Below are 19,016 nucleotides of genomic sequence, written 5' to 3' on the forward strand. Positions count from 1 at the left end.
CTCTCATGGCACCTTGATTCAAAACACTGATGACACTGGTACCAGTTTTTCCGCGGACATGTGAATGGGGCCCTAGCTAAATTAGAGTTAACAAAGCAAATACTTTGGACTAGTTGGGCAGGGAGTCTCTTCACCCTGATCAGTCTGTCCTCACATGTCGTAATTTCTCTAGCCTTGGCAGGATTGAAGTCCTCCTCGCTGGCCATGTCATCTCTGCAGCCCAAAGAGGAGGAGTTCAAAAATCTTCTCTAAGGCTGGACTCCTCGGCGAAAAGCCTTGCTCAGTCAGATTAGTTTGTTGTAATTAGAATTTGCAAAGGCCGGCAAATAAAAGTTGTTTTAGTGCTCAAGAGAACTACTGTCTGTAAGGCTCTAAATGCCTATTGGGGGCTTTTAAAAAAAAAAGATTTAGGGAACTTGAAATGTTCTCTTAGGATGAGCTTGTTATAACCAGTTCTAAAAGCTTTGATTTATAAATCTGGCTTTGTTAATATTACACCATTAGTCTTAAGAACAAAGTGAGGACAGTTTAGGAATGTAGTGTAGGTGCTTGGCTATTAGTATTATGTGACTTATGAGCCGGTAGCGTGGCCTCCTTCTCTGAGCGTATGGATGGCTCTGCATTACATCCTTTCTGACTGCCGCACTTATTTATCTATTCATCTCTCACACGTGATACTATATTTATCTTTTCTTAAACATTTAAGGTGAAAGAAGTAAATAATCCTACCAACACTTAGCTCAGATCAGGCCAAGATTAACATTTCATAGCTCCAGGGAACATCCTGTGTCTATAAATTACGACTGTCACAAATTCTTAGGATTGAAGTAAGCAAGGCTTATAGCTATGGTAACAAAGTACTGCAGAAGCAAAATGTAAACCCTTTACTAAAGGACCATTCCCTGCCCAAACTGGCTTCCCATCAATCCATCCAGATTGCATTTGCCATGTTGATCTTTCAGTCTATTAGTTGTACTAAAACATCTGCCATTTGCACCGTTCCCCACAATTCTGTAGAGTAAGGGTATGTGCACACTACACACTAGACCCTATGTTTCCTAAAGCATCTTTCTTGTCGTATCTATCACCTGCTTTTTTTGTCATTTTAATTTAGTTATTAAAATAGTGGCGTCTTCCAAGCAGAAATTTCCTGAAGAAGGGTCATGCAAGGGCGGGCTGGGCCAGGGGGCATATGCCCCCCGGGCCACTCACCCAGCAGTTGTACAGGGCCGGCTGCCTGATGGCCGCTCACAACAAACTGCGCGCGGCCATGTCATCGTACTATATATATGGGGGAACTGGGGCCATCCTACTATATATATGGTGCAATGCGAACCATCATACTATATATGTAGGGATCTTCACACTATATACTGTGTATATATATATATATATATATATATATATATATATATATATATGGGGCAGTGGGGACCTTCATGCTATATATACTGGGCAGTAGGGCCATCACATTAAATAAATATATATATATATATATATATATATATATGGCAGTGAGGATCTTTATACTGTACATAGGGGCAGTGGGGACCATCATACTATATACAGGGGGCAGTGATGGCGTTCATATTATATATAGGGGGCAGTGGGGCCATCATACTATATATAGGGAGCAGTGGGGACATCATATTATATATAGGGGCTATGTAACATTTTACTATACATAGGGAGCTCTGGGGTCCTCAATGTATAATAAAGGGCTTTGGGGACCATCATATTGTGTATTGCGGGCTGTAGGACCATCATTCTGTATATGCATAGCTGTGTGGGCATTCAGAGGACATTATTTGTTAGAAATGGGGACAATATTAGTTTTCATAGGGGCACTCAGGTTCCATTATTTATTTATTTTTGTTGGGGGGCCATTATTAACTTTAAGAGGACACTCAAGGGTATTTGTTGCTGGAAGGGGGCACTTGGGATATTATATAGAATACAGGCCTTTGCACAGTAGGGGTATTAATACTTTCTATGGGACACTTTCATTTTTTGGGGAGGGAGTAATCTTAATAATGGCACAATTTTTTAAATACTGAGGTCAATGTTCCACATCGCAAGTGCGCGCAGAGTGAGGAGTTTTTGTAGGTTGGAAATAGATGGCGACGTTGCTGGAAATGTGTTTTTGTTGTAATCTGTGCAGACAACCTGGTAATGGAGGTCTGGGCCAGATGGAAAAGACTGGAAAAGTGAACGACCTGAATCAGAAAGAAGGTCATGTGTAAGTTACTATATATAACTGTACTGTAATCACGTGTATCTCTCTAGTAAGCTCCGTTCTGCTCCCATATCTCTCTAGTAAGCTTGGTTTTGCTCCCTTATTTCTGTAGTAATCTCGGTTCTGATCTGATATCTCTGTGGTAAGCTCGGTTCTGGTCTTAAGTCTCTTTAGTAAGCTTGGTTCTGCACCCCTATCCATGTAGTAAGTTTGGTCCTGGTCTGATATCTCTTTAGTAAGCTCTGTTCTGCTCCCATATCTCTCTAGTAAACTCGGTTCAGCTCCCTTATCTCTGTAGTCAGCTCTGTTCTACTCTCATATCTCTGTAGTAAGCTCTTTTCAGTTCCTATATTTCTGTACTAAGCTTGTTTCTTCTCCCATATCTCTGTAGTAAGCTCTGTTCTGCCCCCATATCTGTAGTAAGCTTGGTTCTGCTCCCATATCTCTGTAGTAAACTCGGTTCTGCTCCCATAGCTCTGACGTAAGCTCCTTTCAGTTAATATATCTCTGTAATAATCTCAGTTCTGCTCCCATATCTCTGTAGTAAACTCAGTTCTGCTCCCATATCTCTCTAGTAAGCTCGGTTCTGCTCCCATAGCTCTATAGTGAGCTCAGTTCTGCTCCTTTATCTCTGTAGTGCGCTCGGTTCTTCTCTTTTATTTCTGTAGTAAGCTCTGCCCTGCTCCCTTATCTCTGTAGTAAGCTTGGTTCTGCTCCCATATCTCTGTAGTAAGTTCGGTTCTTCTCTTTTATTTCTGTAGTAAGCTCTGTCCTGCTCTCTTATCTCTGTAGTAAGTTTGGTTCTGCTCCCTTATCTCTGTAATAAGCTCTGCTCCCTTAGGGTACCGTCACACATTGAAATTTTCATCGCTGCGACGGCACGATTCGTGACGTCGCAGCGTCGTATAATCATCGCTCCAGCGTCGTAGACTGCGGTCACACGTTGCAATCACGGCGCTGGAGCGATGCCGAAGTCCCCGGGTAACCAGGGTAAACATCGGGTAACTAAGCGCAGGGCTGCGCTTAGTAACCCGATGTTTACCCTGGTTACCAGCGTAAACGTAAAAAAACAAACAGTACATACTCACCCGTCGGTGTCCTTCAGGTCCCTTGCCGTCTGCTTCCTGCTCTGAGTGCAGCCGTACAGTGAGAGCAGATCGCAGCACCGCTGCGCTCTGCTCTCACTTTCCGGCCGGCACTCAGAGCAGGAAGCAGACGGCAAGGGACCTGAAGGACACCGACGGGTGAGTATGCACGGTTTGTTTTTTTACGTTTACGCTTGTAACCAGGGTAAACATCGGGTTACTAAGCGCGGCCCTGCGCTTAGTTACCCGATGTTTACCCTGGTTACAAGCGAAGACATCGCTGGATCGCTGTCACACACAACGATCCAGCGATGTCAGCGGGTGATCAAGCGACGAAAGAAAGTTCCAAACGATCTGCTACGACGTACGATTCTCAGCAGGGTGTCTGATCGCAGTAGCGTGTCAGACACAGCGATATCGTAACGATATCGCTAGAACGTCACGAATCGTAACGTCGTAGCGATGGAAATTTCAATGTGTGACGGTACCCTTATCACTGTAGTAAGCTCAGTTCTGCTCCCACATCTCTGTAGTAAGCTCCTTTCAGTTCCCTTATCTACGTAGTAATGTTGGTTCCATTCTCGGGTCTATGTAGTCCGCTTGCTTCTGTTACATATCTATGTAGGCCGTAAGTTTGGTTCTGCTCCCATATCTATGCGGCAAGCTCTGTTCTGTTCCCATACCTATGTACTAGCCTGTCTTTAAAGATTGTTATCTCTGCTGCTTTAAGGGTATGTGCACACGTCAGGATTTCTTGCAGAAATTTCCTGAAGAAAACCGGAAATTTTCTGCAAGAAATCCGCATTTTTTTTTTGCGTTTTTTTCCCGTTTTTTTTCGCGTTTTTTTTAGCATTTTGCAAGCGAAATTAGCTTGCAGAATGCTAAAGTTTTCCAAGCGATCTGTAGCATGGTTGGTCACACTTGTCAAACATAGTGTTTGACAAGTGTGACCAACTTTTTACTATAGATGCTGCCTATGCAGCATCAATAGTAAAAGATAGAATGTTTAAAAATAATTAAAAAAAATAAAAAAAATGCGTATACTCACCTGCAGACAGCCGATCTCCTCAGCGGCGTCCGTTCCTATAGATGGTGTGTGTGTGCAGGACCTTCCATGATGTCGCGGTCACGTGAGCGGTCACATGACCGGTCTCGCGACCAATCACAAGACCGCAACGTCAGCGCAGGTACTTCACTGCACACCAGCTATAGGAACCGAAGCGGCAGCATGCACCGGAGAGGCGGGAAGACTCCGGAGGCCATCGAAGGTGAGTATATCACTATTTTGTATTTTAATTATTTTTTTGACCAATTATATGGTGCCCAGTCCGTGGAGGAGAGTCCCCTCTCCTCCACCCTGGGTACCAACCGCACATAATCTGCTTACTTCCCGCATGGTGTGCACAGCCCCGTGCGGGAAGTAAGCAGATCAATGCACTCCTAGGTGTGCGGAATCCCCTGCAATTCCGCAAATTTAATGAACATGTTGCTTTTTTTTCCGCGATGCGATTTTTTCGCGGAAAAAAATGCAACATTTGCACAAAAAATACCCTGAAAATAATGGGAGGCATATGTTAGCGTTTTTTTTGCGTTTTTATCACGTTTTCATAGCGAAAAAAACGCGAAAAATACTGAACGTGTGCACATGGCCTAATGCTGCAGCCAGAGATAAGCAGGGCAGAGGTGGGCCACCACAATTCGAGGGCCACTGCCTTGTAATTGCCTACCAGGCTGAAAAGTGCCAGCCAGCCCCTGGGGTCATGTCACTTCCTTTAGCAGCTTTGAAGACTTTCGAAGCTTGAATCGGTTAAATGAAGTTACAACGGAAAGAACATATGTACAACAAGTCGTTCTGACATTGTTGTGCATATGTTCAATATTTTTATCATTTATTGAGTGTTTTTTTAGGCGGGTTCCAGGTGGAATGTACCTGAAAAAGACATTGTTTGCAGTTATCCATTTGATACAAAAAAGTGTCAAAACACTAAGATCTGAGATACCTATTTCCTGTGCCCTTTTATTTGAACAGCTAAATGCCAAGATTTTCTATTTTCAGAGAAAAATGAACAAAGAGGAAAACGTAATTAACCCCTTTAAAATGGAATTAAGGAAAAAAAAATCCATGAGCAGTGAAATGGCAAAAAAAAAATACCCACAATTCCAACATTGCATTTTGTTTATGTGACGTTCATTGTGCAGTAAAAATAACCTGCCACGATGATTCTTTAGGTCAGTAGGATTACAGTAGTACTAAACTATTATAGTATTTTTTATTTTAGTGCTAAAAAAATTAATAAAATTGGTTTGCGTTGTTATTTTCTGAGACCCATACGTTTTTTATTTTTCCACTGACAAAGCTGTATGAGGGATTGTTTTCAATGTGGTGAGATGATTTTTTTATTTATTAGAATTGAGACTCCTCAGTGGTTGATACCTTTTAATGGCTAACTGAAAAGATGGAAACAAATTGCAAGCTTTCGAGACTACATACGTCTCTTCATCAGGCAAAGACTAAAACAAATTCTGAAGAATCACATACCGTATTTATGCACAACATAGTATGGAAAAAAAAAAGGGAGAGGGGAAAAAAACCAACCACTGAGGACTCTCAATTCTAAATATTTTTCTATCTACTGGCTAACACGGTACCAAGATATATTTTTTATTAATACAATTTTGGGGTTTAAACAATGTTTTAATTGCTTGTTTGCTCAATATTTTTGTGGGAAATGTGGCAAAAAAATATGGCAATTTTTTTTATGGCGTTTATGGGCTTAATATATATTAAATGTTTTGATTGGACTTTAATGGATGTAACAATACCGAATTTGTTTATTTTCCTTTGTTTATATAGTGGTATGATTAAAATTTTAACTTTTTTTTATTCCTTTAATATTTTCAAACTTTTTTGTTTTCCTTCTTTTCAATTCTTTTAGGTACATAGGTAAAATCACGGTCTCCTATGAAGTCTAGTCTGTGGCTGGGCTTCATAGATGCACCAACATAGCAGCCACAGGGGCCTTCAGCAGATCCCCTGCTGCCATGCCAAGCCATCGGCACCCCACAATTAAGTTGCAGGGGAACCAATGGCTGACCCCTGGGATTGTGCACTTTAAATGATGAGATTTACAGCAGCATTTCAGGGTTTAACAGGAGCAACCAGAGCCCAGCTCCGATCTCTACAGCTACCGTAAGATCCAACATCTGCCAGATGTGGTACAGGCTGAATTCCTATCGGACTATGTAAGGATGGACTACAGATGGACACAGGACAGACTACGTAAGGTTCACATATAGCAGATTTTCTGCATATTAGACTTTGAATGTAATATTTATCTAAATGGAGCAAGCAGAATTCCATGCACGTGCTGCAGAAACATCTCCAATCACATGTAACAGATTTTTAGTTGCAGTACTTTCATTTATATTTTTCCTTCACTTTTGATCTACTGTACTCCTGCTTTTGTTTTTTTTTCAACACACCATTAACTGACCTGCGGTGTGTTTTTCAAATCTGCAATATATCAACTACTTGTGATAAATATGTGTTTTATTTGTGGATTTTCCACATAGACTTGAATGAGATCAGGAAAATCTGCAGGTAAAACTTCAGATTTTAGTGTATTTATCAATAAAGTTTTATCAAAGCAAAGTAACAAAGTTTCCAAAACAAATATTAAATATGACATATCAAAAAGAGACAAAAATCGCAGCGTGTAAAAAAAAAAGCGCTAAAAAACTATTTTAGCTAATTGGTGCAGAAATGTTGGAAAAAATCTGCAAGATCAAAAACACAGCAAACATTCATATTGGCAACCTAGCCTAAGGATACGTTCCCACAATTCGTTTTTGGTGAGTTTTTTAAGCGTATTTTCGGAAAAATGCAAGTAACCTTTTTTACTTAAAGGGAACCTGTCACCCCCAAAATGGAAGGTGAGCTAAGCCCACGGGCATCAGGGGCTTATCTACAGCATTCTGGAATGCATTCTGTAATGCTGTAGATAAGCCCCCGATGTATCCTGAAAGATGAGAAAAAGAGGTTAGATTATACTCACCCAGGGGCGGTCCCGCTGCGGTGGGCGTCGCGGTCCGGGTCCTCCCATCTTCATAGGATGACGTCCTCTTCTTGTCTTCAGTTCCGGCGCAGGCGCACTTTGTCTGCCCTGTTGAGTACTGCAGTACTCCGGGCCTCTCTGACCTTTCCCGGCGCCTGCGCATTGCAGTACTTTGCTCTGCGCTCAACAGGACAGGCAAAGTACGCCTGCGCCAGAGCTGCGTCGTCAAGACGAGAAGAGGACGTGATTGTAAGATGATGGGATGCCCCGGACTGGACCACGACACCAACCACAGCGGGACCTCCCCTGGGTGAGTATAATCTAACCTCTTTTTTTCATCTTTCAGGATACATCGGGGGCTAATCTACAGCATTACAGAATGCTGTAGATAAGCCCCTGATGCCGGTGGGCTTAGCTCAACTTCCATTTTGGGGGTGACAGGTTCCCTTTAAAGGGGTTGTGCCATAAACAAAAGTATATTTTAATCAACAGATCTTGGAATAATAATCAATTCCACAATTGAATGTGTTTTAAAAAAAGTTCATGTGCTGAGATAATCTTATAAATGTGCCCCTGCTGTGTACTGTGTAATGGCTGTGGGCACAATCCCTTTAACCCCCGGAGGTATTTTCGTTTTTGTTTTGTTTCTTCCCAGAGCCATAACTTTTTTATTTTTCCATCAATATGGCCATGTGAGGGCTTATTTTGTGCAGGACAAGTTGTACTTTTGAATGACACCATTGGTTTTACCATGTCTTGTACTAGAAAACTGGAAACAAAATTCCAAGTGCGGTGAAATTGCAAAAAAAAATGCAATCCCACATTTGGTTTTTGTTTGGCTTTCTTTTAAATGCGCTCACTAAATGCTAAAACTGACCTGCCACTATGATTGTCAGGGTCATTACGAGTTCATAGACACCAAACATGTCTAGGTTCTTTTTTATCTAAGTGGTGAAAATTAATTCCAAACTTTGGTTACCTATAACTCTGCCCTTCACCTCGCCAAACAGACCTACTTCACCACTCTGATCTCCTCACTATCCAACAACCCCAAGAAACTTTTTGACACCTTTCACTCCCTCCTCAGGCCAAAAGCACAAGCCCCTATCACAGACATTTGTGCTGATGACCTGGTCTCTCACGTTATAGAGAAAATAGATAATATCCATCAGGAAATCCACTCCCAGACACCAAGTGCAGTGACTCCCATCCCTCCCTGCATCTCACGTGGCTCACTCTCCACATTTGATCCCATCACAGAAGAAGAAGTCTCCAAGCTCCTCTCTTCTTCTCGTCCTACTACATGCACCACCGACCCCATTCCCTCACATCTCCTCCAGTCTCTCTCTCTCCAGTCATCACAACTCACCTATCTACAATCTTTAATCTCTCCCTCTCCTTTGGCATTTTCCCCTCCTCCTTCAAACACTCTATCATTACTCCATTAGTAAAGAAACCCATCCTCGATCCATCCTGCACAAATAACTTCAGACCGGTCTCCAATCTCCTTTTCATCTCTAAACTCTTGGAGCGCCAGGTCAACTTCCGCCTTACCCATTACCTCTCCACTCATTCCCTCCTAGACCCTTCACAGTCCGGTTTCCACCCCCTACATTCGACAGAAACTGCACTCATCAAGGTGACCAATGACCTTCTGACAGCAAAATGTAACGGTGACCACACTCTGCTCATTCTTCTCAACCTTTCTGCAGCTTTCAACACTGTTGACCACCCTCTCCTACTCTCTAGGCTCCAGTCACTAGGCATTAAGGACACTGCTCTCTCCTGGTTCTCCTCCTATCTTTCTGACCGCTCCTTCAGTGTTCTGTTCTCTGGCTCCACTTCATCTCCTCTTCCTCCCACTGTCGGGGTACCTCAGGGCTCAGTCCTTGCCCGCTTCTCTTCTCCCTCTACACAGCCCCAATTGGACAGACCATCAGCAGATTTGACTTTCAGTACCATCTTTATGCTGATGACACAACTATACACGTCATCCCCTGACCTTACCCCGGCTGTACTACAGAACGCCAGTGACTGACTGTCCGCAGTCTGCAACATCATGTCCGCTCTCTATCTGAAACTCAACCTCTCCAAAACTGAACTTCTTCTGCTTCCGCCATCTACTAACCTCCCTAAATCTGACATTTCCCTCTCCGTGGGTGGCACCATAATAACACCCCGGCAGCAGGCACGCTGTCTGGGTGTTATGTTTGACTCCGATCTCTCCTTCACCTCCCATATACAATCTCTTGCCCCCTCTTGCCTCTTACACCTAAAGAATATCTCTAGAATCCGCACTTTTCTCACCATGGAAACAACAAAAACCCTCACTGTCGCCTTGTTCCACTCCCGCCTGGACTACTGCAATGCTCTATTAATTGGCCTCCTCTTTACTCGACTTTCCCCTCTCCAGTCTATCCTTAATGCAGTAGCCAGGGTTGTCCATCTAGCTAATCGTTACTCGGATGCGTCCACTCTTCACCAGTCATTACACTGGCTGCCCATTCATTACAGGATACAATTCAAAGTACTTGTTCTCACCCACAAAGCTCTCCACAGTGCGGCACTCCCTTACATCTCTTACTATAGGCCTAACCGACCGCTGCGCTCTGCAAATGTCTTTCGACTAACCTCTGCACTAATCCCTACCTCCCACTCCCGACTTCAAAACTTCTCCCGTGCTGCGCCAATCCTCTGGAATGCTCTACCCCAAGATATTAGGACCATCCACAATTTGCATAGTTTTACGCGCTCCCTCAAAACACATTTGTTCAGAGCGGCCTACCATGTTCACTAATCAAAGTCATTTTATGTTTGTGTGTGTGTGGCCCATTCACTATCTCCATCTATCCCCCACCCCTTGAAGATGGCTGGACCATCATTGTAAATACATCATTGTAAATAAGCTCCTGTATTTTACATCTCCCCCACCTCATTGTAGATTGTAAGCTCTCACGAGCAGGGTCGTCTTATTTTGCTTTTATTGTTGTATCGTTAACGTTGTTACTTATGACTGTTGTGTTTGAAACTGCTAAACTGTAAAGCGCTGCGGAATATGTTGGTGCTATATAAATAAAGATGATTATTACTATTATTATGTTAAAAAAAAATTGCATAATTTTCCGATAACCGTAGCATCTCCATTTTTAGTGATCTAGGGTTGGGTGAGGGCTTATTTTTTGCGTGCCAAGCTGACGTTTTTTAATGATACCATTTTGGTGCAGATACGATTTTTTGATCGCCCATTATTGCATTTTAATGCAATGTTGTGGCCACCAAAAAAACGTAATTCTGGTGTTTTTACTTTTATTCTCACTACGCCGTTTAGCGATCAGGTTAAATCCTTTTTTTTTATGATAAATCGGGCGATTCTAAACGCAGCGATACCAAAAATGTGTATGTTTGATTTTTTTTACTTGTTTTATTTTGAATGGGGCGAAAGGGGTGTGATTTGAACTTTTATATTTTTTTATATTTTTAAAAACATTTTTTTTTACTTTTGGGAGACTAGAAGCTGCCACAACCCGATCGGCTCTGCTACATAGAGGCGATGATCAGATTGCCTTTATGTAGATTGTGAGCCCTCGTGGGCAGGGTCCTCTCTCCTCCTGTACCAGTCGTGACTTGTATTGTTTGAGATTATTGTACTTGTTTTTACTATGTATACCCCTTCTTACAAGTAAAGCGCCATGAAATAAATGGTGCTATAAAAATAAATAATAATAATATTAATAATGTAGAATTACTCACTTGCTATGAGCGCCGACCACCGGGCGGCACTCACAGCCTATAACAGCCTTACTCGACTTTCCCCTCTCCAGTCTATCCTTAATGCGGCAGCCAGGGTTGCCCATCTGGCTAAGGCTACGCTCACATTTGCGTCGGCGACGCAACGCACAACGCTTGCAAAACGCATGCACAACGCAGCGTTTTGTGACGCATGCGTCCATTTTTGGCATGATTTTTGGCGCAAAAAAACTGCATCATGCAGCATCCTCTGCGCCCTGACGCTTGCGCCAAAAATGACGCATGTGTCACAAAACGCTAGACAACGCATGTCCATGCGCCCCCATGTTAAATATAGGGGCACATGACGCATGCGTCGCTATGCGTCGCCGAACCTGCGCCCGACGCAACGCAAATGTGAACGTAGCCTAATCGCGGCTGTTCCAGGCACATGTCAGCTGTTCAAAACAGCTGACATGTACCGGGAAAGATGTGAGCTCACCGCCAGAGCCCACATCAAAGGGAGGGAGTCCGACATCAGCGTAAATGTACGCCCGATGTCGGAAGGGGTTAATAGATGCAGAAATGGTGCAGAAATTCTGCAAAATTATAAACACACCAGAAGCTCAACGTGGGAATGTAGCATAACTTTCCATTTACTGTTTCAACTTTTCGCTCTTTTGGATCAGTTCTAAGTATATAGTTGGTATACAGTTGTATATTTGCAGCTTATGCCTAATCATTCATTATTACTCTTAGTCAGTATTATTATAATGGACAACTTGTGTCTTTCATGCGGACAATCCAGCATGTCTTGGCATGCTGGAACCTTTAGTTCCACAACAGATAGACAGTCACAGCATACAGATCATATGTTACCATATAATATAAATATTAGTCCGCTCTCTTTATTTCCTTAGTTACCGGTTGTCTGTAAGTGCTCAATATAGAAAGTCCTTTCTGGAGAAGGAAGATGTCAGTTGAGTCTGGAATTTCCTGATGTACAGAAATAAATCCTGACATTTCAGCACAGTTTCCATGTTATTAAAGCTTCCGCGGCTGAGCGTCACATGTCATCCTGACCATAGGCTGCTCTGAGCACTGAATGATCTGTGTAGTGTTATACAGACATTAATCATAATAATTACATACATACAGAAATGGAGGTAATATTTCCTTTCCACTCCATAAATGCTTAAAAAGAACGGATATTGGGATCCGTGCAGTAAGAATCCATACCTGGCCGCTGATAGTGTCCGCTGCAGAATGACTGGTTGCTATGTAGCCAGTAAATCATGTGCAATGCTGGACAAGCCCATTGTCCCCGGCTTCCTCCTTACCGAGGAATGAAACTAGTCACGCTTAAGCAATATGCCTTCTGTACTCATAGCTCTTAGTGCACAAATGTTGGCTTTCCACCACTTGCCCCAGGGCAGGATCATATGGTTCAGCTAATGTTCTGTCCTGCATTACATAGTGAGCAGTCAGTGACAGCATAAAGGAAACAAACAAGTTCTGCAGAATGTCAATTTCTATTGATTTATCTCCTTCATTGGCTGTAAGCCATAATCATCAACATTAACAGAAATAAACACTTGAAATAGATCACTCTGTAATGACTCTATATAATAGATGAGTTTCACTTTTTGTATTGAAGAACTGAAATAAATTAACTATTTGATGATATTCTAATTTTGTGAGAAGCATATTAGAGTTTAATATATATATTTTTTCATTAGAATATTAATATTTTACACTGTGCTAAAGTCCATGGTGAATCCACATCAAATCATTATTTATTTATTATGCTTTTCCTATATAGTGCCATTAATTCCATAGCACTTTACAGACATCATCTTCACGGTCCCCACTGGGGCTCACAATCGAAATTCCCAATCAGTATGGGAAGAAATCCATGAAAACACAGGGAGAACATACACTGTTCAAAAAAATAAAGGGAACAGTGAAATACCACGTCCTAGATATCATTAAATGAAATATTTCAGTTGCAAATATTTATTCATTACATAGTGGAATGCCTTGAGAACAATAAAACATAAAAATGATCAATGTAAATCAAAATTATCCCATGGAGGTCTGGATTTGGAATGATACTCAAAAGCAAAGTGGAAAATCAAATTACAGGCTGATTCAATTTCAGTGGAAATGCCTCAAGACAAGGAAAATATGCTCAGTAGTGTGTGTAGCCACGTGCTTGTATGACTTCCCTACAATACCTGGGCATGGTCCCGTTGAGGAGGTGGATGATTTCCTGGGAGATCTCCTCCCAGACCTGGATTAAAGCATCAGCCAACTCCTGGACAATCTTTGTTGCAATGTGGCGTTGATGAATGGAATGAGACATGATGTCCCAGATTGGATTCAAGTCTGGGGAAAGGGCAGGCCAGTTCATAGGATGAATGCCTTCATAATGCAGGAATCTCTGACAAATTTCAGCCACATGGGGCCTAGTTTTGTCATGCATCAGAAGGAACCCAGGGCCCACTGCACCTGCATATGGTCTCACAGTGGGTCTGACGATCTCATCCTGGTACCTAATGGCAGTCAGGGAACCTTTGGCTAGAAAATGGAGGGCTGTGCGGCCCTCCAAAGAAATGCAGCCCCACATCATTACTGAACCACTGCCAAACCAGTCATGCTAGAGGATGTTGCAGGCAGCAGAACGCTCTCTGCAGCGTCTCCAGACTCTGTCATGTCTTTCACATGGGCTCATTGTGAACCTGCTCTCATCCGTGAAGAGCACAGGGTGCCAATGTCGAATATGTCAATCTTGGTGTTCTCTGGAAAATGCCAATCACCCTGTCCGGTGTTGGGCTGTAAGCATAACACCCACTTGTGGACATCAGGCCCTCACACCACCCTCATGGAGTCTGATTCTGACAGTTTGAGCAGACACATTGATGTTAGTGGCCTGCTGGAGGTCATTTAGTAGGACTCTATCACTGCTCCTCCTGTTCCTCCTTGCACAAAGGAGGAGGCCGCTGTCCTGCTGCTGGTTTGTTGCCTTCCTACAGCCCCCTCCACATCTCCTGGTGTACTGGCCTGTCTCCTGGCATCTACTCCATGCTCTGCACATTACTGACAGACACAGCTACCCTTCTTGCCACAGCTTGCATTGATGTGACATTCTGGATGAGCTCTACTACCTGTGAGTTGTACGGTAGACACCGCCTCATGCTACTGAACCTCTAAGGGGGAGAGCAATGACAAAATGCAAAAATGACCAAAACAATAGCCAAAAAGGATGAGAACAGAGAAATGGTCTGTTGTCACCACCTGTAGAACCACTACTTTATATGGATTGTCTTGCAAATTGCCTATCATTTCTACCTGTTGTCTGTTCCATTTGCACAACAGAAGGTGAAATTGATCCACAATCAGTGTTGCTTCATACCTGGACAGGTTAATTTCGAGTTACATTGTGTTAAACAAGTGTTCCTTTTATTTTTTGAGTAGTGTATAAACTTCTTGCATGTTGTCTTTGGTGGAACTTGAACCCAGAATCCTAGTGCTGTAAAGTAACAGTGCTAAAACCACTGAGGCACACTTCAACCATCAAATTCTACATTTAACTTATGTGGGCACTTTTTTCTGTGACAAAAAACAAGGACACAGATTGAGGCATGCATAGCATGCGGTTGCAATTTGTTATTTTACCCTAAGCCATTTCTTCCACCCCCGGCAGGAGGAGAAGTCATAGGGCCGCTGGCAGAGGAATTCAGCAGATGCCAAAGACTGCAGGGCACAGACCAAAATCCAAGACTGTCTGCTTTTTCCAGGACGATTGGGATTAGAGATAAGTGGATCGATTTATGGGGTTCTTTACCAACGTGCAGGTCAGTGGCGGCTGGACAGGAGGCCGGTGAATCTCTTCCAGCATCCCTGTCGCGGCTTTTGATTAACCAGGGCTGATGCAAAGTCATCTGTTCGTCCTGCTCATCTCTATTTTGGACCTGTGGATTTATTTTTTGTTCGTTCATTCACAGTCGGAGCCGCCAGAACTTTGTCATCTTTATTTAGCTGCAATATATGACATCTGTTTTTTTGGTGTCTGTAAGGCCATGTTCACACATAGCATAAATACTGTGTCTTGTGTTCTGCAGGTGCACCAAACTATGCAATTACAATCTTCTCGGATCATTGCATCTTTGCTGCATTTATTTTATACCTTTTCTCCTTTGTTTGATGCGTTTTTGTTGCAGATGAGAAGCCACGTTTTTAATGTGTTTTTTTATAATACAGAAAAGTTTTGATTCTGCACTTTTTACATGCGTTTTTTTTGGCTCTATATCTAGTAGTGTTTTTATACTCACAGTGGGCACAGTTTTAATGAAATCACATCCAGTTTGCTAGGACAGTTAAACGCAGAATTTCTGTGCAAAAAGCAGCAGAAAATAAATAGCATTTACACTAAATGTGAACAAGACCTACATTTCCAAGTAAAGTGAATCTGATTTCATGAATTCTCCGCCCTCTGTGCATCTAAAGATGCTGCTGAACTGTGCAGTTTCTTTTTTCCTCTGTAGGTTTCTATGTGGAGCTTTAAAAAAAAAAAAAATGCTACATTATTAAAAAAGCGTTAAAAACAGAGGTTCACATCTGCACCAAAACCGAATCAAATAAGGGGGAAAACACATAAAAGAAACAGCAAACACAATAATCAGAGAAGATTGTTATTACTCTGTGTGGTGAAGACACAAAAGTGCAGAAGAAAAAGCAGTAAAAAATTAAGCATGTACGTCATGTGTGAACACGACCGCAAAAAAAAAATGTTATGGGTTTAATAGAGAAATATCAATTACATAATTTTTTATCCCGTTTACCAATCCCCGTAAAAAATCTGATCGTTGTGAGTATGATTATGATTACAAGGACACAAAATATGTCCATGTTAGTTGGTGATGTTTGTTGTTGTTTTTTTATGCATTAACCCCTTAACGACCGCCGATACGCCTTTTAGCGGCGGCAGTTAAGGGTACTTAAAACAATTAAATAACGGCGCTGTAGAAAAAGTGAATAGCGCCCCCCAGAGTCGGATTTTCTCTGGGGTCTCGGTTGCCGGGGGTAGCCGAGACCCCAGAGAACATGATTCGGGGTTTTTTTTACCGACCCCCGAGTTGCGATCGCCGAGTTGCGATTTCCCTTTTAATTTCTCTGTCCTCCGATGTGATCGCACATCAGAGGACAGAGAAATGGGGTCCCCGATAGCCCCCCGATACTCACCTGTCTCCCCCGGTGCTCCTCGTGGCTCCCGATGGGCGCCGCCATCTTTTTCCGGCAAAAATGGCAGGCGCTGCCGGGGGTAGCCGAAACCCCAAAGAACATGATCGGGGTCGGTTTTTACCGACCCATGTTTTGCGATCGCCGGTAATTAACTGTTTACCGGCGGTCGCAAAAAAAAAAGCGATCTGTCATTCTCTGTCCTCTGATGTGATCGCACATCAGAGGACAGAGAAATAGGGGTATTCGGGGACCCTATCATACTTCCCTGGGTCCTCCTGCATCCCCCGGCTTCTTCATCGGGAAAGAAAATGGCGGGCGCATGCGCAGTGCGCCCGCCATCTGCCGCCATCTGCCGGCCGGCAGGAGAGAGGAGTTGGGGCTAAAATTAGGGTTAGGGTTAGGGTTGGGGCTAAATTTAGGGTTAGGGTTGGGGCTAAATTTAGGGTTAGGGCTAAGGTTAGGGCTAGGGTTAGGCTTCTTTCACACTTGTGTCGGTACGGGGCCGTCGCAATGCGTCGGCCCGACGTACCGACGCACGTTGTGAAAATTGTGCACAACGTGGGCAGCAGATGCAGTTTTTCAATGCATCCGCTGCCCAGTCTATGTCCTGGGGAGGAGGGGGCAGAGTTACGGCCACGCATGCGCGGAAATGGCGGACGCGATGTACAAAAAAAAGGTTACATTGAACGTTTTTTGTGACGACGGTCCGCCAAAACACAACGGATCCAGTGCACGACAGACGCGACGTGTGGCCATCCAACGGCAATACAAGTCTATGGGCAAAAAATGCATCCTGCGGGCACATTTGCAGGATCCGTTTTTTGTCCACACGACACAAGTGTGAAAGTAGCCTTAGGGCTAGGGTTAGGGTTGGGGCTAAAGTTAGGGCTAGGGTTAGGGTTAAATTTAGGGTTAGGGTTGGGGCTAAATTTAGGGTTAGGGTTAGGGCTAAAGTTAGGGTTAGGGCTAGGGTTGGGGCTAAAATTAGGGTTAGGGCTAGGGTTAAGGTTGGGGCTAAAGTTAGGGTTAGGGCAAGGGTTGGGGCTAAAGTTTGGGTTAGGGCTAGGGTTAGGGTTGGGGCTAAAGTTAGGGCAAGGGTTGGGGCTAAAGTTAGGGTTAGAGTTGGGATTAGGGTTTGGATTAGGGTTGGTATTAGTGTTAGGGTTGGCATTAGGGTTACGTTTGGGATTAGGGTTAGGTTTGGGATTAGGGTTAAGGTTAGGGTTGGGATTAGGGTTGGGATTAGGGTTAGGGGTGTATTGGGATTAGGGTTAGGTTTGAGGTTAGGGATGAGATTAGGATTAGGGGTGTGTTGGATTCAGGGTTTTGATTAGGGTTATGGTTAGGGTTGAGATTAGGGTTGTTTTGGGGTTAGGGTTGTGATTATCGTTAGGGTTGTGATTAGGATTATGGATCGGGTTGGGATTAGGGTTAGGGGTGTGTTGGGGTTAGGGTTGGATTTAGAATTGGGGGGTTTCCACTGTTCAGGTACATCAGGGGGTCTCCAAACATGACAGCCAATTTTGCGCTCAAAAAGTCAAATGGTGCTCCCTCCCTTCTGAGCTCTGCCATGCGCCCAAACAGTGGTTTACCCCCACATATGGGGCATCAGCGTACTCGGGATAAATTGGACAACAACTTTTGCCATCCAATTTCTCCTGTTACCCTTGTGCAAATAAAAACTTGGGGGCTAAAAAATCTTTTTTGTGGAAAAAAAATATTTTTTATTTTCACGACTCTGCATTATAAACTTCTGTGAAGCACTTGGGCATTCAAAGTTCTCACCACACATCTAGATAAGTTCCATTGGGGGTCTAGTTTCCAAAATGGGGTCACTTGTGGGGGGTTTCTACTGTTTAGGTACATCAGAGGCTCTGCAAACGCAACATAACGCCCGCAGACCATTCTATCAAAGTCTGCATTCCAAAACGGCGCTTCTTCCCTTCCGAGCTCTGCCGTGCGCCCAAACAGTGGTTTACCCCTACATATGGGGTACCAGCATACTCAGGACAAATTGGACAACAACTTTTGGGGTATAATTTCTCTTGTTACCCTTGTGAAAATAAAAACTTGGGGGCTAAAAAATCTTTTTTGTGGAAAAAAAAATACTTTTTATTTTCACGACTCTGCATTATAAATTTCTGTGAAGCACTTGGGCAATCAAAGTTCTCACCACATATCTAGATAAGTTCCTTTTGGGGTCTAGTTTCCAAAATGGGGTCACTTATGGGGGGTTTCTACTGTTTAGGTACATCAGGGGCTCTGCAAACGCAACATAACGCCCGCAGACCATTCTATCAAAGTCTGCATTCCAAAACGGTGCTCCTTCACTTCCGAGCTCTGCCGTGCGCCCAAACAGTGGTTTACCCCCACATATGGGGTACCAGCATACTCAGGACAAATTGGACAACAACTTTTGGGGTCCAATTTCTCTTGTTACCCTTGTGAAAATAAAAACTTGGGGGCTAAAAAATCCATGGGGGGTCTAGTTTCCAAAATGGGGTCACTTGTGGGGGGTTTCTACTATTTAGGCACCTCAGGGGCTCTGCAAATGCAACATGGCGTCCGATCTCAATTCCAACCAATTCTACATTGAAAAAGTAAAACGGCACTCCTTCTCTTCCAAGCTCTGCGGTGCGCCCAAACAGTGGTTTACCCCCACATATGGGG

At 43.3% G+C, this 19,016-nt stretch overlaps 1 protein-coding gene across 4 annotated transcripts in view; it reads right to left on the bottom strand.

Moving 5' to 3' along the window:
• LOC143793116 (uncharacterized) overlaps positions 1-19,016 on the bottom strand; it is a 189,694-nt gene that overhangs the window by 66,302 nt on the left and 104,376 nt on the right. For 3 of the 4 annotated variants that reach the window (XM_077279776.1, XM_077279775.1, XM_077279773.1), the window contains exon 1: positions 12,342-12,490. The exons of the other annotated variant lie outside the window; for it this stretch is intronic. The gene's annotated coding sequence lies outside the window, so the exon portion shown is untranslated. Of the gene's footprint in view, positions 1-12,341; positions 12,491-19,016 lie in introns of those variants that run through there. 4 annotated transcript variants of the gene reach the window in all.

This window comes from Ranitomeya variabilis, chromosome 1 (genome assembly GCF_051348905.1).
Source record: "Ranitomeya variabilis isolate aRanVar5 chromosome 1, aRanVar5.hap1, whole genome shotgun sequence".
In the NCBI taxonomy this organism is placed as follows: Eukaryota; Metazoa; Chordata; class Amphibia; order Anura; family Dendrobatidae; genus Ranitomeya; species Ranitomeya variabilis.